Raw genomic sequence first — 13,647 nt, forward strand, 5'->3', positions numbered from 1 at the left:
AAATTGTGTCAGCACTGAAAATGCATTCTGGTTAGACTGAATGAGAGATGATGGCTTCACAGTAAAGAAATAGCTGTCTTCTAAGACTTTTCTTTCATTTAAATTATCTCTGCAATATTGTTCTTATCTTATGTGGGTCTATTATCTACACTGTTTTCATTTGGAATTTAATATTGAAACACTGAGGATCAAAAACTGTGAAGCCTTAACTAACCTTCCAAATATAAATCTACCTGGATTTTTCCTTTGACTTGAGTAAAATGGTGTATAATACCTACCTAGGTAGACCAGGCACAGCAGTCATTTTAGAAATGGATTTCTCTGTCCATTTCTCTCCATCTGCCTTCCCTGCCCCACAAACTCAGTTACTTGAATATATTTCTTACATTTAATATATGTTATAAACTTTAATTTAAGCAACATTTCCATGTATTAATTATATTAATACATGAATGTCAACCAATTATATTCATTATGAGTAAGAATGCAGACACAGTAGGCAGACTTTTCAAGTAAGAGTCTCACTATTTACAAGCTGTGTGAAATTAGCCAAGTTATTGACAGAAACCCACTTCTGGCTCTATAAATGGAGTAAACATTAAAACCAATCTTTGTGTGTGTGTGTGTATGTGAAGATGAAACAAATGAATATTTTTAAAGTATAGAAAGTGAATTTCCTGGGATAGTATTGTAAATGACCCATCTCTAAATTCTTGTGATTTTGTAATTTTCATTGCATTGATTATGTGAGTTATGTTAGAGAGTAAGACATCATTAAATGTGTCAGATACTAAGCAAGTGCTAACAAATGTTTGTTAAAAAAAAAAGACAAAAGTGAATGAATGCATAAATAAATAAATAAAACCACATATTTCTTGTTTGGGTAAGCTAGAATAGAAGAATTGAGTTAAATTACTTCTGACTGTAGAGTTACTCATTTGTTAGCTACAAATTGGCACTGGCCAACTACATTTACAAGGATTAAATCAGAGTCTGCTGCAGCTGCTGAATTTCAACAGTCCCTGAAATGAGTTCAGAGCAGAGACCAGGAATGAGATGCTTTGTGCTCTGGGGAAAACTGGCAGAATAAGTCTTCATATAGTTAGATAGTTTCAGGAGCTACTTTTTTAAGCCCAATTTTTGTATCTCTTCATATCTAGAAAAGTACTAAAATCCTTCATGGTGATGTCTGCTCCTCAAGACTAGCAGGAACCTTCATAAGACTAGCAGAAATCCTTGACAAAAAATTACGTGTTTATTGCATGTATTCTCCCTTCATCAAAATCACATATATACTGACCTTTCCTCTTACATCTTTGGAGCAGTTTCTCAAAGCTATCTGAAATGCTGTCTTCTCAGCTATATTTCTCATTTTACCACAAACTAAACTAATTCTTTATCTTCTTCTGAGATGTTGATAATATACATTTTAGTAGGTAGTGAGATACTAACATATAGTAATAAACTTAAACAAAGTTTAAACCCGATGCTATCTATAATTACGCTAAGTATAAATTATCCAAAATTCCAATTAAAAGATACAAAACAAGACCTTAATACATGCTGTCTATAAAATCTACTTAGAATATAAAGATACCAAGAAATTAAAGTACAGGGATTAAAAAAACTGTCAGGAAGAGGAAAATTTCCCTCTATCATTCTTGGATTTTATGATGGTCTAATAAATAAAGTGACATGATGCAGATTAACAGGAGAAAACACACACACCTATTTTATTTGCACATAGAACTCAGATATAAAACTCAAAATGTGATCAAAATAAAGCGCTTATATATATCCTTTAGATAAAAATAATACTAATAATACATTTGTAAAGAACTGACAAGATAAGGAAGTTAGGTTTGGGTAGTAATTTGTAAATTAAAAAAACTAATAATGAATAAGCAGAGTTTTCTTACACAGCCGGTCTCTGGCGATAGGTTGTCTTTCTACTTCTTGGTCCAAGGAGGGTACATTTCACATGGGAGGTTTATTTCCTGCTTTCAGAGGGACAAAAAGGAGGGTCAGAGTGTCTGTTTTTTCACTGACTGCTACTTATACAACTTTAACTGAGAATATGCCACTTCAGAATATTTTGAGAGAATATACCCTGAATCCCATCAATACTATGAAAACAAATATTTTTTTTAAAAGAGTTATTATGTTAATACTAGAAAAATCTGATCACAGAACAAGAAATATAGCCAGTGAAAAGATGGAAGCTTCATAAAGATAAAGGGGTCAACTTATCAAGAAGACATTAATTCTAAATGTGTATTGATCCAAAACAGAGTTTCAAAATACATGAAGCAAAATTTCATCAGAGGAGTGCTAATCAAATCTATAAATATCAATGGAGATTTGAATACTTTCTTCTCCATTATTATTAAACAAGTATACAGAAAATCAGAAAGAATATTAAAAAAGAAACTTGAAAAATGCTATCAACAAAATTGTATATGTTTATACTTAAAGAACTCTATCCCCTAAAATTCTCATTAAATATACATTCCTTTCAAGTAATGTGGAATATTCATCAAGATAAACCACATTCTGAATCACAAGGCAAATCATAATAAATTTAAGTAAATAGAATTTACACAAATTATGTTCTCTGATTAAGTGAAATTATACTGAAAGAATAAATAAAACCTGGAAAAATCTCCAAATATTTGAAAAGTAATCAATACAACATTGATTAAGAATAGTCCATGAATTAAAGAAAAGATTATAAGTAAAGCTAAAAATAGTTTAAAGCAAATGAAAATCAAAACACAGCATATCAATATTTGTGGGATGCAGCTAAGCAGTGGAAAAATTATAATTTTAAATATGTATTTGGAAAAGAAGAAACCTCACATATTAATGATCTTATCTCCTACTTTAAGAAACTAGGGAGTAAAGAACAATTTAAACAGAAAATAATCAGGAAAAAAAAACACACATAATTTCTAAAGCCCCAAAGAATGAAATAAAAGCAGTATTAATAGAGCAAACCAATGAAATCATAAGCTCATTCTTTGCAAAGAGTACGAAAAATTTTAAACTCTAATCACACTGACAAAGACAATGAAGAGAGATGCTACAAATGAGAGATACTACAAACATCACTAAAAATCCCACAAGCATAAACATATTAGCATAACTTAATTGCAAACATCTATATACTAAGTTATGACAACAATGAAGGTAATATATACAAATCACTTGCAAGATTCAAATGGCCAAATTATACACAAGAAAAAGTATATAACTTAAATAACCTTTTAGCTATTAGACAAATTGGATCTATGTTTAAGATCATTTCCCCAGTGAAAATTCTAGGCTGAGATGAGTTCATGGTGAAATCTACCAAACACTTATGAAAGGAATGATATCAATTTTATATAAATCTTCAAAAAATAGTCTCTTCATTTTATTTTATGAGGTCAAAAATATCGTTATATAAAATTCAAAGGTTCTGCAAGAAAAGAAACATACACCAAAATCCGAATCCCTCTTTATCTCAAATGCAAACATCCTCAACAAAATTTTAGAAAGTTCAATACAGCAATATATACAAAGAATACAGATGATTACCAAGTGTGGTTTATCCTAGGATGTGTGCCTAGCTTGACATTTGACAAATGATTAATGTAATTCACCATATTAACACACTGAAAAGGAAAAATGAATATATTTATTTCAATAGATATTAAAGATATTGTGGTAAAATTCATAACCATTCATGATTTTAAGAACAATCAACAAATAAGAAATGTAAGGAAACTCCCGCAACCTAATCAAAAGCAGGTATGAAAAATTTACAGCTAATATCATAATTACTTGTTAAAAACTGAATGCTATCCCCCAAGAATGAAAACAGTATAAGATGTATGTTCACACCATATTTATTATACTTTAAAATAGATAAAATTTCTAATTCAATAAATAAAATGGCAAGTAAAGAAGATAAAAGGCCTATATATTGTCGCTTAAATCACAGATATCTTGATTGCTTATGAAGGAATTCCTAACATATATACAAAAAAACAACTGGAACTAACAGATACATTTAGAGGTAAATATACAAAATTCAACTGTGTTTCTATACCTGAACAAAGAATAAATGAAAATTGGAATTGAAAAAAATATTATTTATGCTTTCAAATAGAGTTATGAAACATTTATGAGTGGATGAGAAACTAATCTGGTGAGATATTGAGCCATTATTTATTGTTGAAATATTTCAGTCTTCACCAAATATAACCATGATTTTCTAATAGTAAATGTTCAAATATTGGTTGAATATACAAAAACATGTCAGGAATCACATCTTATCTGTTGATATTCAAGGGATTAGCTCAGCATATTTGCTGGTTATGCTTCACCCATTCTAATATAACAATAATTTAAAATATAATAGCTACAAAGATCAGACTGAATATGGGAAATACAAACAAATATGCATATTCAATAAGTCACTCAACCAGGTTGGTGTGGACAGAAAGAAATAGATAATTTCATAGAATGCAATTAGTACCAAATTAAAGTGATAATTTAATAGTCAACTATTCTTTATGTTAGATATTTTATAAAAGAGCTCATCATTTTCCTAAACTGATGTTTGCTCTGACATTTAAGTTGCCCCAGCCTCACACTAATTTCAAAGTGCTCCAAAGGTAATCATTAGAATGAAGTCAACAGTATGAAACACTGATTTTCATTTAGATGAACTGTGCTACCAAAGGCTATGTGTATGAAGAATTGAGTAAAAAGAAGTTAATTCTTTATAAGATATTTACGTATTTCCCATATACTCTGAACAAATTATAGAGTGCAGTAATTTACATTACCAGCAAACTGAAAGAACACGTTTTACTCTGTAATTTAAGCAACTATAATCTTCAAGTTCTATATGCTGAGGATGTAAATTATATTTAAAATGTGTCCAATGAAGTATGTGGAAAATTCTTAGAGAGATGGGAATACCAGATCACCTTACCTGACTCCTGTGAAGCCTGTACTCAGGTCAAGAAGGGGACATGGAACCGGACATGGAACAACGGATTGGATCCAAATTGAACAAAGAGTACATCAAGGCTGTATATTATCACCCTGCTTATTCAGCATCTGTGCAGAGTACATCATGAGGAACGCTGGGCTGGATGAAGCACATGCTGGAATCAAGATTGCCAGGAGAAATATCAACAACTTCAGATATGCAGGTAACATCATCCTTATGGAAGAAAGCAAAGAAGAGTTAAAGAGCCCCTTGATGAAAGTGAAAGAGGAGAGTGAAAAACCTGGCTTAAAACTCAACATTAAAAAAAAATGAAAATCATGGCATCTGGTCCCATCACTTCATGGCAAATAGATGGGGAAACAAGGGAAATAGTGACAAAATTTGTTTTGTTTCTTTTTTAGGCTCCAAAATCACTCCAGATGGTGACTGCAGCCATGAAATTAAAAGGTGCTTGCTCCTTGGAAATAAAAGTTATGACCAACCTAGATAGCATATTAAAAAGCAGAGACATTACTTGACTGACAAAGGTTCATATAGTCAACGTTCTGGTTTTATCAGTCGTCATGTATGGAAGTGAAAGTTGGGCTATAAAGAAAGCTGAGCACCAAAGAATTAATGCTTTCAAACTGTGGTGCTGGAGTAGACTCTTGAGAGTCTCTTGGACTGCAAAGAGATCAAACTAGTCAGTCCTAAAGGAACTCAATTCTGAATATGCATTGGAAGGATTGATGCTGAAGCTGAAGTTCCAATACTTTGGCCACCTGATGTGAAGAACTGACTCATTGGAAAAGACCCTGATGCTGGGAAAGATTGAAGGCAGGAGGAGAAGGGGACGACAGAGAATGAGATAGATGGATGGTATCACTGACTTGATGCCACTGACATCAAGTTGGAAATGATTTTGAGCAAACTCCGGCAGATGGTGAAGGACAGGGAAGCCTGGCGTGCTCCATTTCATGGAGTCCCAAAAGGTCAGATATAACTGAGCAACTGAATAGCAACAACAACAATGAAATATATGAAAGCTTCTACTTGTCAGTAATTTTTTTCAAATTTTGTTACTTCAAAATACTTAAAATCAAAGACAGGCTACTCATATATGGTTGAACAAGTGTGTTTTAAATAGTAAGGTCATGATTTTCATTTGTCTGAGTGAATAAGGATATTCTTAGGAGTAAGGTTCATTCTAGATTAAATGCTAGAATAAGCATTTAATAATGTTCATTATTGTTATCATATTTGAAACTAATCGTCAGTCCACGTTCGATGCATGATACAGGATGCTCGGGGCTGGTGTACTGGGATGAATCAGAGGGATGGGATGGGGAGGGAGGTGGGAGGGGGGTTCAAGATGGGGAACACATGTACACCCGGGGTGGATCCATGTCAATGGGTGGCAAAACCAATACAATAATGTAAAGTAATTAGCCTCCAATTAAAATAAATAAATTTTAAAAATGAAGGGTTGCCACAGATCTTCAATTTGTAAAAAATGCAATATCTACTAAGTGCAATAAAGCAAGATGTGCCTGTAAAAAAAATAATGCTCATTATTAAATTATAAATGCTCATTCTAACATAAAATTTCCTAAGAAGTCTCCTAATTCTATTAAATCATTTGACCAAAGCTAGTATTCATTCTCGGACATGACTGAGCGACTTCACTTTCACTTTTCACTTTCACACATTGGAGAAGGAAATGGCAACCCACTCCAGTGTTCTTGCCTGGAGAATCCCAGGGACGGTAAAGCCTGGTGGGCTTCCGTCTATGGGGTCACACAGAGTCGGACACGACTGAAGTGACTTAGCAGCAGCAGCAGCAGTATTCATTCTAACAACCCTTCATCATCTCCTGGAGCTTGCTCAAGCTCATGTCCATTGAATAGGTGATGTCATTAAACCATTTCATCTTCTGTTGTGCCTTTCTCCTCCTGCCTTCATTCTTTCCCAGGATCAGGATCTTTTCCAATGAGTTGGCTCTTCTCATCAGGTGGACAAAGTATTGGAGCTTCAGCTTCAGTTCTTTCAATGAATACTCAGAGTTCATTTCCTTGAAGATTGGCTGGTTTGATCCTTTTGCTGTCCAAGGGACTGTCAGTAGTCTTCTCCAGCTTCACATTTCTAAGTAATAAATTCGTAGGTGCTGCTGCTAAGTCGCGTCAGTCGTATCCGACTCTGTGCGACCCCATAGACGGCAGCCCATCACGCTCCTCCGTCCCTGGGATTCTCCAGGCAAGAACACTGGAGTGGGTTGCCATTTCCTTCTCCAACGCGTGAAAGTGAAAAGTGTAAGTGAAGTCTCTCAGTCGTGTCCGACTCTTCATGATCGCATGCACTGTAGCCCACCAGGCTCCTCTGTCCGTGGGATTTCCCAGGCAAGAGGACTGGAGTGGGGTGCCATTGCCTTCTCCTCTTAGGTGCTAAGCCCTTTTTATTTTCCAGCTCTAACATCCATACATGATTACTGGAAAAACTACTGCTTTGACTATATTGATCTTTGTAGGAAAAGTAATGTCACTGTTTTTAATTTGCTGTCTATGTTTCTCATTGCTTTACCTCCAAGGAGCAGGACTATTTTAAAGTTATGACTGCAGTTACCATCCACAGGGATTTGGAGCCCAGGAAAAGAAAGTCTGCCACTATTTCCATTGGTTATCCATCAATTAGCCATGAAGTGATGGGACCAGATGCCATGATCTTCATCTTTTGAATGTTGAGTTTTAAGCCAGGTTTTTCACTCTCCTCTTTCACCTTCATCAAGAGCCTCTTTAATTACTCTTCATTTTCTGTCATAAGGGTGGTGTCTTTTGCATATCTGAGGTGATTGATATTTATCCCATCAATCTTGATTCCAGCTTGTGCTTCATCAGGCCCAATTTTTGCATGATGTACTCTGCATAGAAGTTAAATAAGTGGGGTGAAAATATACAGTCTTGATGTACTTCTTTCCCAGTTTTGAACCAGTATGTTGTCCCGTGTCCTGTTATAACTGTGCTCCTTGATCTGCATACCAGGTTTGCAGGAGGCAGGTAAGATGGCCTAGTATTCCCATCTATTTAGAATTTTCCACAGTTTGTTGTGATCTGCACAGTCAAAGGCTTTAGCATAGTCAATAAAGCAGAAGTGGATGGTTTTCTGGAACTCTCTCTTTCAGTGATCCAGCAGGTGTTGGAAATTTGATCTCTGGTTCTGCTAACTTTTCTTTTTTTTTTCAAAGTGGCCTTTATTACCTTAAAATGAAACTCAGATAATACCAACTTATAACATTAAAAAAAATCAGCATACTTGACCTATAATATAATAGAAAATCAATGGCAAGTGGTTTGGAATAAAGTAATAGGTATTTTAGTAGATAAAATTAAATGCAGTTTGAACATCTGGAAGTTCTCAGTTCACATAGTGTTGTAGCCTAGATTGACAGATTTTGAGAATCACTTTGCTAGCATGTGAAATGAGTGCAATTGTATGGTGTTTGGACATTCTTTGGCATTACCCTTCTTTGGGATTGAAATGAAAACTGACTTTTTCCAGTCCCATGCCCACTGCTGAGTTTTCCAAATTTGCTGGCATGTTGAGTGCAGCACTTTAACAGCATCATCTTTCAGGACTTGAAACAGCTAGGCTGGGATTCCATCACCTCCACTAGCTTTGTTTGTAGTGATGCTTCCTAAAGTTAGCTTTACTTCACACTCCAGGATGTCTGGCTCTAGAAGAGTGATCACACCATGGTGATTATCTGGGTCACTAAGATATTTTTATATAGCTCTTCTGTATATTCTTGCCACTTCTTAATATTTTCTGCTCCTTTAGGTCCATGCTTTTCTTTTTTTATCCTTTATTGCCCTTTACTATTGTTTCTGTCCTTTATTCTGCCTGTCTTTGCTTGAAATATTCCCTTGTTATCTCTAATTTTCTTGAAGAGATCTCTAGTCTTTCCCATTCTATTGTTTTCCTCAATTTCTTTGCATTGTTCACTTAGGAAAGCTTTCTTATCTCTCTTTGTTATTCTTTGGGATTCTGCATTCAGATGGGTATATTTATCCTTTTCTCCTTTGCCTTCATTTCTCTTATTTCCTCAGCTATTTGTAAGAACTCTCAAACAATCATTTTGCCTTTTTTCATTTCTTTCTCTAGGGCGTGATTTTGATCACCACCTCCTGTACAATGTTACTAATCTCTGTTTATAATTTTTCAGGCACTCTATCAGATCTAATCCCTTGAATCTATTTGTTACTTCCACTGTATAATCATAGGGGATTTGATATAGGTCATACTTGAATGGCCTAATGATTTTCCCTATATTCTTCAATTTAAGTCTGAATTTGCCAGTGAAGTGTTTGCAATCTGAGACATAGTCATCTCTTGTTGTTTTTTTTTTTTTTTTTTCGTGAACTGTATAGAGCTTCTCCATCTTTGACTGCATCTTTGACTCCATCTTTGACTGCAAAGAATATAATCAATCTGATTTCAGTATTGACAGTCTGGGGATGTCCATGTGTAGAGTCATCTCTTTTATTGTTGGAAGATGTGTTTTCTATGACCTTGGCATTATTGTATTCTCTTGGCAAAATTGTTAGCCTTTGCCCTGGTTCATTTTGTAGTCCTAGGCCAAACTTTCCTGTTATTCCAATAATCTCTTACCTTCCTTCTTTTGCATTCTAGTACCCTAGATGACAGGACATCTTTTCTTAGTGTCAGTTCCAGAAGGTCCTGTAGGTCTTCATATAACCATTCAACTTCAGCTTCTTCAGCATTAATTGCTGGGGCATAGACTCAGATTATTGTTATATTGAATGGTTTGCCTTGGAAATGAACCAAGATCATTCTGTCATTCTTAAGCTTGTACCCAAGTACTGTATCAAACTCTTTTGTAGGATATGCTTAAAGGCAGAAAATGATAGGGTTTAGTACATTGGGATGATTGCTTGATGCAAATCAGACGCATTCAATAATGTGGGACTTTTTTGCCCTATCTAGGTGTGCTAGAGTCTAGGAAGCCAAGCTATATTGCATGAATTTTCAAGTTAGATAAAGAAGACTTGTTATTCTGACTTTATCTTCTAGATTACCTATGACACTGGGCAAGCAAACATCCTCTCAGCCTCAGCTTCTTCATCTATTAAACGTCGATATTAATTTTGATCTCATATATCTGCGTGAGATATATTTACATTGACTTAGACTAGTTGCAGGGAAAAAGCAAATTAGTCACAATTGTGTGTTTAGGCTCTCTCTCCCCAAGGCCTCTCCCTTTTGCCCCATGTTTTGTAAATAATGATTATATAATATCTGAGATCACTTATAGCACTGAGCATGTGTATCACAAGGTACCCACTTGGTCACGGGTTACTTTGTGCCTGTATGAGCTTCATCAGGAAAACCTTGGCTGCTGTGCTATCAGGGTTACATCGTGGCAGTATAATGATTATATTTTGTGAGGTTATGTCATGATTCATTATGTACATTGTTATGTTATGGCTGCTGTTATGGCTGCTGCATCAGCCAAGAAAGAGTCTGTATTATGAAGTTTGGTGAAGGGCTGCAGAGAGTGATAGAGGAATAATAGGAACCTGGACAGAATTGGGGGTTGGGTGGTGCTAGGATTGCGGGACCTGAATTGACAAGTTGCTCTTTTGGAACACAAATTAAAACAGACAGTGAGAATATGTTGCAGGCCTAGAATGATGAGAGAAATCTTACAATAGAATCTGTGAATACACCTGATGCCATGGCATGTAGGTATAGTTAGGAAAGACTTTTTTCTGTAACCCTCCAGGAAAAAAAAAAAAAAGGACAAAAGTATCCAAATGATGCATCATTTTATTAACTTGGAGGTACATGTACAGGGCTAGTTTCACCTGCCTGAGACAGTCTTTGACTCATTTCTGTTTCTAGTTTAGCATTTCCTTTACTTCATTATCTCTTTTCCCACACCTTAGGCTAACTGCCTACCCAAAGAGAACAAGCAACCATCCTGTAAAATATTTTGGAGATTTTAATCAGGGGAAAGAGAGCAAAAATAGGTGCCAATAAAGGCTTATATTTTATTTTCTACTGTCTTTCATTGATCTTTATTTCACATTTAGTCCTATACAGTAAAAGTATTCTATGCTCTAGGAAAATTGTGTGATATAGATCATAGTTTCAAATTAATAAAGATACATGGGTAAGTACAAGTTTTTAAAGATATGTTAGTAAGTTGCTTTTCTTATCTAATACAGATAGGTCAATAGATTCATTGATCAGTTGATAGAGATACAGGCATAAATATAAATATTGATATGAATATAGATGCAGAAATAGATCTTATTGGTCTTAAATACGCTTTAAGTTTCTTAAACTCTTCATTGTACATTTTCCAAAATGTTGAAATAGATTATGGATCTCTTATTTTATAACAACTTCAGGATTTAAAGTTAATATAAATTTCCCAGATATCCTGAAAAATGATATTATGGGTGTGATTTCAGATTAGACGCGGTATTTCCCAGATATCCTGAAAAATAATATTATGGGTATGATTTCAGATTAGACGCTGTGACCTAAGGTAGAACATAATGCTCTTGTAATGCATTTTTGCTTCTGTACTTTGCTTGCTGCTTGTAAAACCAAAGTTACTCCATTTTATGATAAGGTTGTTTTTAAGTAAAGATTCCTAAAATTGTTTTTTAAAAATATAAAAAATTAAAGAATCACTTCAAAAAAAGAAAAGAAAATGAAAGCACTTGCCAGTGCCATTAGCCAGCATGTTTTGGAGATTTATAATGTTTTAAAAGGACATAATGTCATCACAAAAGGTATGGGTTTGGGGAGAGTTTTTCATAGCAAACTATTATTTATGTTGATAGGAATAATAAATAGAAACAAAAAATAAATAAATAAAAAGCAGAGACATTACTTTGCCAACCAAAAATAATAATAATAATAATAAAGTTAATATAAATTTTAAAGACATGAATTAAATCAACAGTCAAACTTCAAGAACTAAGAGAATGTTCACTCTACTTTTCATTTCTCTTCCTTAATCTCTCTAAGATGTATTTAATAGAGTGAAGAGTCTAAGATGAAATTTTCTGATGATGGTCATTTTGACTGGTGTGAGGTCATCTTGTAATTTTATAGTTAATAAAACTAGTAAATCCAAGTCATCATAGTTTTGACTTGCATTTCTAATAATTGGTGATATTGCACATCTTTCCATGTACTTTTTGGCCATCTGTACATCTTCTTTGGGAAAATGTCTATGTAGGTCTTCTGCCCGTTGTTGGATTGAGTTGTTTGATTTGATAATGTTGACCTTCATGCATTTGTAGATTTGGAGACTAATCCTTTGTCATATAATTTGCAAATACTTTCTTCAAGTTTATGGGTTGACTTTTTGTTTTCTTTATTGTTTCCTATGCTGTGCAAAAACTTTTGAGTTTAAGTAGGTCCCATTTGATTATTTTTATTTTCATTATTCTGAGAGAAGGGTCAAAAAATGTCAGTGTATGGAAAAACCAGTACAATAATATAAAGTAACTAGCCTCCAGATAAAATAAATAAATTTTTAAAAAATAAAAAAATAAAGTAAAAAAATAATAAAATATAATTTACATACCATAAAAAATATTGTTGTGATTTATGTCAGAAAGTATTCTACCTATGTTTTCATTTAAGAGTTTTACAGTGTCTGTCCTTGCATTTAGTTCTTTTGCCCATTTTGAACTTATTTTTGCATGGTGTTAAAGAATCAGTTAATTTCATTTTTTAACATGTAACCGTCCAATTTTCCCAGCACCCTTTTATTAAAGACACTGTCTTTCCAATATTTTGTAGTCTTGCCTTTTTTGTCATAGATTATTTGACCACAGGTGTGTGGGTTTTTTTCTGGGTTTTCTGTCAGGTTCCATTGATCTATATTTCTATTTATGTGCCAGGACAATATTGCTTTGATGACTATAACTTTAGTTATAGTCTGAAATCAGCAAGCCTGATTCATCCAGCCCCATTTTCCCTTCTCAAGATTGCTTTCACTATTTGTGGTCTTCTGTGTTTCCACACAAATTAATATTATTTTGTTCTGTTAAAAAATATATATAGGTAATTTGATAGGTATTACATTGAAGCTTAGATTGCCTTGGGTAATATAGTCATTTTGACAATGTTGGTTCTTCCAGTCCACAAACAAAATGGTTATCATCAAAAAATTAACAAGTAAAAATGCTGGAGAGTGTGTGGTTAAAAGGGGCTCCTCCTACACTGTTGGTGGGAATGTAAATTGATACAGTCACTATGGATAACAGTATGAAACTTCCTTAAAAAATAAGGAAGTGGTGGTACATATACCCAATGGAATATTATTCAGCTATAAAAAGGAATGCATTTGAGTAAGTTCTAATGAGGTGAATAAAACTGGAGCCTGTTGTACAAAGTGAAGTAAGTCAGAAAGAGAAACACCAACACTGTATATAAATGCATATATATGGAATTTAGAAAGATGATAATGACAACCCTATATGCAAGGCAGCAAAAGAGACACAGATGTAAAGAAAATACTTTTGGATTCTGTGGGAGAAGGCAAGAATGGGATGATTTGAGAGCGCGTGATGATTTAATATACATTCAAAAATGTATATTACCATATGTAAAATAGATGACCA

The sequence above is a fragment of the Moschus berezovskii genome, chromosome 14 (genome assembly GCF_049115385.1).
Source record: "Moschus berezovskii isolate FMDL1 chromosome 14, NW_MosBer_1.0, whole genome shotgun sequence".
NCBI classification, from domain to species: domain Eukaryota; kingdom Metazoa; phylum Chordata; class Mammalia; order Artiodactyla; family Moschidae; genus Moschus; species Moschus berezovskii.